This window comes from Nicotiana tabacum, chromosome 20 (assembly GCF_000715075.1).
Source record: "Nicotiana tabacum cultivar K326 chromosome 20, ASM71507v2, whole genome shotgun sequence".
Classification (NCBI taxonomy): Eukaryota; Viridiplantae; Streptophyta; class Magnoliopsida; order Solanales; family Solanaceae; genus Nicotiana; species Nicotiana tabacum.
In genome coordinates this window covers 43,250,522-43,258,636 of record NC_134099.1, presented here as the reverse complement: position 1 = coordinate 43,258,636, position 8,115 = coordinate 43,250,522, and positions in this window count along the sequence as shown.

Here is an 8,115-nt window from a genome sequence, read left to right as displayed (position 1 = left end):
GCAATTTGCTAAAGCGGGCTCTAAATCTGCTACGCTCTACGAGGGTTATTAGATGCACAATGTCACAATGTAATTGGAGTTGAAGTGGTGAACTCAAAGTTTTAATTTTATGAGTTCAAAAACTCAGGTTCCAATTCTGGGTTCATAGTTAAGTATTTTTAGTAATTTCAACAGATTTTATTCTGATAAATTCAGATTTAAGTTAAAATTATGGATTCAAACGAACTACTGTATCATTACAAGATTATATTGTATATAATTTTATAACTGGAATTAGAAAAAGATAGTTAAGTACTCCTAATACTTATTTTCTGGTGTGTGTGTGGGGGGGGGGGGGGAGTACAGACTCCCACTACTTTTTTGAGTTTAGGTTTGTGTATAGAGTATAGACTCCTCCATTCCAAATCCCATCAACTATTGTCAATAACAGTAAAATCTCATGACTAGGGTCATTTATTTGGTTCATTACAAGAGTAAGAAACTTTTGACAAATATTTATTGACCAATCAAATATTAACTCTCTATCTGTATATATTTCTTTTATTTTCCAAACGAACGTCTTCAGTTTGTAAAGAAGATTCGGAAAATATTAATCCCAGTAAACATCAATTATGTATGGCATATTATTTTTTCAAAAAAGAGCTCATCAAAAACCCTCTCCTTAAAAGGAATGAAAGCAGAGTGTAAGAGTAAAAAAGAGGGCCATGAGGCTGCATAATTGTTTTAGTCTTCAATTTCTTTCTCCTTTCCTTCTTTCTGCCGCCTGCTTCCTTTTTCCTTTATTTCTTTAGCGCCTGTTGGATTGGATCTCCAAATTTATTGAAGGTTTATTTAGTTGATAGAATACCTATGCTCCGTATTAGTAGATTGGAGGTTCCAATCCTGTAGAAGTAAGCTTGGTAAAATCGTCTCTAGCTCAGCTCGAGCTCGATTATATTAGGCTCGATTCGACTCGATATTATAGCAACTTTAGTTGAACTTAGCTTGGACTCAACTCAACTTGATATTATAGTGAACTCAATCAGGCTCAACCTGCTAGACTGGACGTCCAGTCCTATTTAGAAGTAATTAAAACGAGAATGTTGCAAATCCTTCCGAAAATAACCAAGGTGAATAAAAGGTTTAATGAAGTGTAATGTGATTACAATAAGCATATTAATGGTCTAATCATTGGAAGACAAAAGAACCCTACCCCCAACTCAAGCAAAATCATATCCTACATTTACTTTCCCAAAAGCCAAGGAATAAAGAAACGAATCAAAACAAAGTGTGTCCCAAATTACTCCCATCACTAACTATATATTTTTCTCCATTATTTTTGCATCGGAAAACTCTTCTTTGACACTTTATTTTTGTTGGTGGATTCATACCTACTTTTCCACATTTCACATAATGATTATTTTCTCCTTTTTATCCCACCAATGCTTAAAACAATATGACCACCTTCACTTTTATGCCCAAAATTATCATGATTGAAGATTAGATCACAACATTATACGGCGATAATTAAAGGCCATTTCACATATCCTCCTCGATTTCAGCAACTTGTTCTACTCCATTAGCGAGAAAAAATAATCATTCTCTTATTTTCAATCCAAATCCCAATTAGATTTCAATTTGCTTTTTCCCAATAAGTTATTCTCCAAATCATTGTTTCCTCCGCACTATTATTTTGGGTTTATATTTTAAGTTCGGACAGTAATTTTTTTTTTCTTTCTATCGGATTGAGTTGATCTACATGTAACTCTACAGATTAAGCCTAGTATGATTTTGTGAAAAATACAACAATAATATGAAAAATTCTTTACATCATGAAAATATATAACTTAAAATCTATTTTTTCCAAGTTTGAAAAGTCAAAAGTTCTAAGGGACATGATCTACCGTGTGTTTAACCTTTCAGAAAAGGTGACAATGATCCTACAATTGTATGCTGAGAACACTGTTGAAAAGTCGAAGATTGATGTACATTCATCATTGAATACGGGCAATATCTTCAGACATCCAAAATAGTGAGATGTGGTGAAAAAATGTGGGATGGAGTGAATACTTGTGACACCAAATCATAATAACTCATACTCTTTAATCTTCTTTTTGCTCAATTTTTGTAATGTTCAGAGTACATTTGTTAAGTTGATTCCATTAGTTGCATCAAACAAGAAGAATATATATGTGTATCACTTAGTCAATCAACTGTTATGCATGATTATTTCATGCAGGGGCGAATGCAGAGTATAAGGTATGAGTTTTGTTGAATTAACTAGCTTTGGCTCATATATATGTCTTACATACGTGTTAAGAAATACACTACATGTTTACACATTAAATTTTGAATGTAGTAACTCAAACGGTCAACAGGGTCAATGGCATCCCAAATTCATAAAATTCATATATCCTGAATCCGTTTTCATGATGTTTGGAAAGAATCCAAATCATTAGAAGTTTATAATCTCGTGATTAATATGCCAATCAACTAAGCATTATTGTAAAAGTACCACAAATGATCTAGACAAATTCAGGCATGTAAATTCTGTACTGACTAAACTGACATAACAGTCTCTGCTGCATTATAGACATAATACAGAGTAGTAAGACAGTAAAGTGAAAGGAGCTGAGCCATGTTGGAATAAGAGACTTTCATGGGGTCTTGTGAAATTCAACAGATTAGTGAAGTATTCAAAGTTAGGAAAGCCAAAATCTTACTTTCTCTCTTAACAAAGCAAACAAAATTAAAATACCCTTCCTTCCTGCAGTAAAGGACATCAAGAATATCTTTAGTTGTCTCTCTTTATTAAAGAAAAAGCATCCCTTTTTTGAATTCAAAACCCCCCTCAAACCAAACCAAGAATATATCTAACCTAATGGAGTACAATAACCCCACATGTATGATTCTTGATAATTGCTTATTTTTCCATTTCTTCTCCTAAGTCTTCTCTTGTTTCACTCAAACACCTTAGAGATATTAGCCTAGAACCCTATCACACCAAAATCAAGAATCACGCTTTATAAAATGAAATATTCCTACATGTATTGTCTTAGCTAATGTTTGTTCTCCCATACTTCTCAAAGACATTCCTTTGGTTTCACTCAAAGAACACAACCTTAGATTTTAGTCCAAAAATAAGTTCATACCATTAGTCAAACTGCTGAACTCAATCGCTTGTTGTTGTTACTCTTCAGTTTCTGTTGGCGTCTGTTCTACTTACCCTAACTTGTCTAAACCAAAATTCCAAGAAAATGTCTCAGTTGGAACCACAACAACCAGTTCAAGTTTATCCTAATAATCCAAACAATTTCCCTAATCAGGCAAACAATATCCCAACTCAATCTTCTTCTTCTTCCTCTTCTCAGTCAAATGGTTCATTTGTCAGTGTTTTCGTTGTCCTGGCTATAGTTTTGGTCATATCTCTCATTGCTTGTGTCGTTGGACGTCTCTGCAGCAAGAAAAGCCATGGTTCTAAGGTGAAGAAAAGCAATGGTCATCCACAAAAACAAAAAGAGGGAAACCAGAAGCATAATGAGTTTCATCAAAGAGGTCAAGGGGATATAGAATTTGGATTTGATAAGAGAATTGCAAGTTCTAAAGTTGCTGCAGCACATGGAGATCATTATAAAGGGTCTAAGCCTTTTAAGAATACTGGAGGTAAAGGAGGAGTTAGATTTGCTGATGATCATATTGATTTCAGGCCTGGTCATTGAAAATTAGTAGAAAAAATGTTCATAGAGGAACTCCTTCTATGCACCAATCACTTGGTAGCTTATAAAACTTTCTACTATATGGAAGGGTAAGGTAAAGGGACATGTGTTTTGTTGGTGTTTTACTTTTTTCTTTTTGGTTAATTGTAGCTTTTGGCTTGGGTTTTTATTTTATATTTATGCCTATGCAACAAGTTTGTTGTTCTTGGGATTGTCAAAAGTGTAGTATTTTAAGTTTTTCATCAATTGGAAAATATGGTTAATGGGGGTTCAAGAAAAGCCAGATTTGTTGCTTTTCCTTCATTTCATTTGTTATTGCCTCTCTACATTCGCACGCTAAGTAACTCAAACGGCCAACCGCTCTAAATTTTAGCGTGTTTTGGATAGTAGAGGTCTCAAAAACGATCCACACTCACCTGCATCTGAAACGAAATTAAAATCAATAAAATAAGAGAAATATAGTTTTGGGTAATTACACGTAGCAGTGTAAGGGGTCCAAAATTATTTATTATCGATTGCTTGTGTATCATGTTACCCGCAAAGTTAAAATGAGGATTTTTGAATTAATTTCATGTATAATTGTTGAACTTTATATTCTATAATAGTGAAGTGGCGAAATTATTTTGTTTCATATTAAACTAATTGAACTTTTCCCCATAAGAGTAAGTCACACAACAAACATAAACGTTAATGGAAATGGTCGGGGAATCTTTGCCAATATCTAATATGATCAATCTCATTTAAAAAAAATGGATTAAGAAGAAAATTAACAGAAGAGAAAAAAATAGGATTTAAAAGAAATGTACTTTTGTGTTCGGGCAATTCGTATTGGATATGAGAATTTCAGTTTGGATTTTTCGATTTTCGGATTGAAGAAATGATAATCCAAATCCAATCCAAATAAGCTCGGATTGAATCAAACTTTTTAAGTTCAATTTCAGATTAATCGATTTGAATTTTCGGATTTAAACCTATATGTTGAGATGTTTTTTCTTCTTACAAAAATGAATATCTACATTCTATTTTATGTATCACTATTTTCTTTTTCTTATGTTTTTCAAAAAAAATATTACATCTCTATATCTAAAATTAATAACTTAAAACTTTATATTTTATCTTGAATGACAAACTTTTAAACTCGCAAAATTATCATATTATATTTAAGATTATAAGTAGAAGTGTTTACTTATTTTTAAAATTTGATGTCCAATCAAACATCGCCATATATCTATCTATATTATTATAAAAGCACGAATAATATATGCTAAATGTTATACGACTAAAATATCCCTCAAATATTGATCGACTTTTATACGCTTAAATATTTATATAATTTAAGGATATAATCATAAATCACCTAAGGCTGAAACTCTTTTTCGATTTAAATTAAACTACAAATTCGTTGGGTCAAATACTTTTGGTACATCTTGAATGTAGCCTACCAAGTCAACAAAATTGATTGTCTAGTACTGAAGAAATTTTATACTAAATAAAATTGTTTATTGATTCTGTAGGCATATAAATTTTATTAAAATTAAATTCATAAAATAATTTTGGACTATATTTTAAATTCAAGATATATTGGTCCAAATAAATATATGGGCTAATATAATTGAATTAATTATATAAGTCCAATATATATGGATTAAATAAATAAGTCTTAATCCATTGGGCTAGCCCATTTAATTGGGCTAAAGTGATGAGCCCACTTCATTAAGCCCAAGATGTCATCTTCCTAGAGGCCTGGTTTGGTGCCACGTGTCAAATGACGTAGCGCGCCAAGTAAAGCGAAAGAGCCAATAGGACCATGTCACATGTCAAAATGACAAGGTATGTCCAGTCACGCTAAAAGGCCAATGAAATCGCGCCACATGTGCAAGTGACATGTTCTGGCCAATCAAATGCAGCCATGTCACAATTTAATTTGATTGGTCGGAAAGAGTTTGTTCTTATCATAACTCCTCCCTTCCACAACTATAAATAGGGGTCTTCATAACTCAGAGAAGATACCAGAAGTTATAACAAGAAGCAAGAAAGAGCTCGTGGATCAAACGCTGCAAATTTCTCCACAAGTTTCAGGCTTCAAGTTCAAGTTCAAGAAATCAAGTGCAAGTTCAAGAACGAAGAACAAATCAAGGTCAAGTTCAAGCAATCAAGTTCAAGCAATCAAGTTCAAGATCATCGTTCGAGGCAACAAATACATATTCAAGATCAAGCTCAAAGGTCCTTGAATTTATTTACTATAGAAAAGTAGAATCAGAGGATTCATAGAGATTGTAATACTCAAATATTCGAAATAAAATACTACGATTGTTGCGATATTTTTCGGTCTTGATTTTATTTTCTCGACGCAAATTTATTGTCTACAAATTCTGGCACGCCCAGTGGGACAATCTCTACCTCTCATCTCAACTTTTCATTCACCAAATACCAAGAACATTGAAATGGCTTTAAAGAAAATCAACTCCGATTCAACTTCCGCCAAGGCTGCTAACTCCAGGTTCTATGCTGATGTGGAAAGCATCCTCGATGTTACCTTTGGAAGCTTCAGACCAGTTACAAGGAGCAAAGCAAGCTCTCTAGGACAACAAGCACCCCAAGTGCCGTCTGCATCAACCCCTGTTTTCGGATCTTCATCCTCAAAAGGAGCAAGATCTTCCACAAATGCATCTGAAGGAGGAAGCGATGTTGCTGAAAAGATCAAGAAAACTCTTGTTTTGCTTGACCTCTCCGGATCCAAGCACTCTGCTGTGAAGGAAGATGATGATGCTTCAAGTGATGGATCCTCCCCACTTACACCACATAGCGTGAGCCAATCAAGGATTAATCTGTGTGAAAATCCATGCTACTCTCCATCGTCCACGACAATCATGCAAGCCATGGTGACAAACACTTCATCTATGGAGGAGCAGTTGGCAAACTTGACGGAAGCAATCGCTGGCTTGACCAAATGCATGCAAAATCAAGAGGCTAAAATTGACAAGCTAACAGACAGGGTAGGAATCTTGATGAAAGAAGAATCCACCCATGCACCCGGCAAGCTCCCAGAAGTTCTAGAGAGTGACTCTCCCCCAAGACAAGTAGCATCTACTAAGGCTATCCCTGTCTCATCTGAAAGGATGATTCCAATCGATCAACTGAAGGAGTTCATCGAAGGAACCATTAAGAACAAATATGAAGTTGCTGCCAAATCCTCCCTTACATATGCAAAGCCGTACACTGCAAGGGTCGATATGTTGAAGATGCCTGCTGGCTATCAACCTCCGAAGTTTCAACAGTTTGACGGTAAAGGTAACCCAAAGCAACATGTTGCGCACTTCGTGGCTGGGACTTATGGAGATTGCCTCATCAAGCAGTTTGTCCGCTCGCTAAAAGGAAATGCTTTTGACAGGTACACGGACCTCGAGGCTGGATCTATCGATAGCTGGGATCAACTAAAGCAAGAGTTCCTTAATCGCTTTTATAGTACGAGACGTACTGTGAGTATGATAGAACTTACAAATACTCGTCAATGAAAGGGGGAACCAGTTATCGACTTTATCAATCGTTGGAGGAATACAAGCCTCAACTGCAAAGACAAGCTTAGTGAAGCTTCAGGCATAGAGATGTGCATCCAAGGCATGCATTGGGGATTGCGCTACATCTTGCAAGGTATCAAGCCTAGCACATTTGAAGAACTTGCAACTCGTGCCCATGACATGAAATTGAGCATGGCCTCCGCTGGAAATGAAAGGCTACCCATCTATGAACCTCGCAAAGTGAATGACAAGCAAGAAGTCAGGAAGTGGGGCAAGTTCGTACCCAAGTCTGAAAGCAAAGAAGCTATGAATGTCAATACGTCACCTATGAAGTTCACGACGAAGGTGAGCAAGAAGCAGAGTATAAAATCCACTTCTTTTTAAGACAAGCCAAGTGGAAAGTTGACTCTAAAAGAAATGCAGGAAAAAGAGTACCCATTCCTGGATTCTGATGTGCCATCCATTTTCGAAGAACTCCTCGAGTTAAATCTCATTGAGCTTCCGGAGATGAAGCGACCAAATGAAGCTGGGAAAACAAATGACCCGAACTACTACAAATATCACCGACTTGTAAGCCACCCTCTAGAGAAATGCTTTGTCTTCAAGGATAAAGTCATGGATTTGGCTCGCGAAAAGAAGATCGTGCTTGAAGATGAGAAAGCAAGCGCAAACCAAGTCTCTATCACCTTTGGCTCATTCAGTCCGGATGACTTATGTGGTTTTAAAGAAAGTAAAGATGAAGAATTACTGGAGAGCGACAAAGCTGAAGTCAATCAACCTGATAACGATGAAGGTTGGACATTGGTGACTCATCATAGGCACCACAAAAAGAGCCCACGAAAGGAATCAATAGAACAACCAACAAGGAAGATGATGGTAAAAAGACCAACGAAAAAGAATCC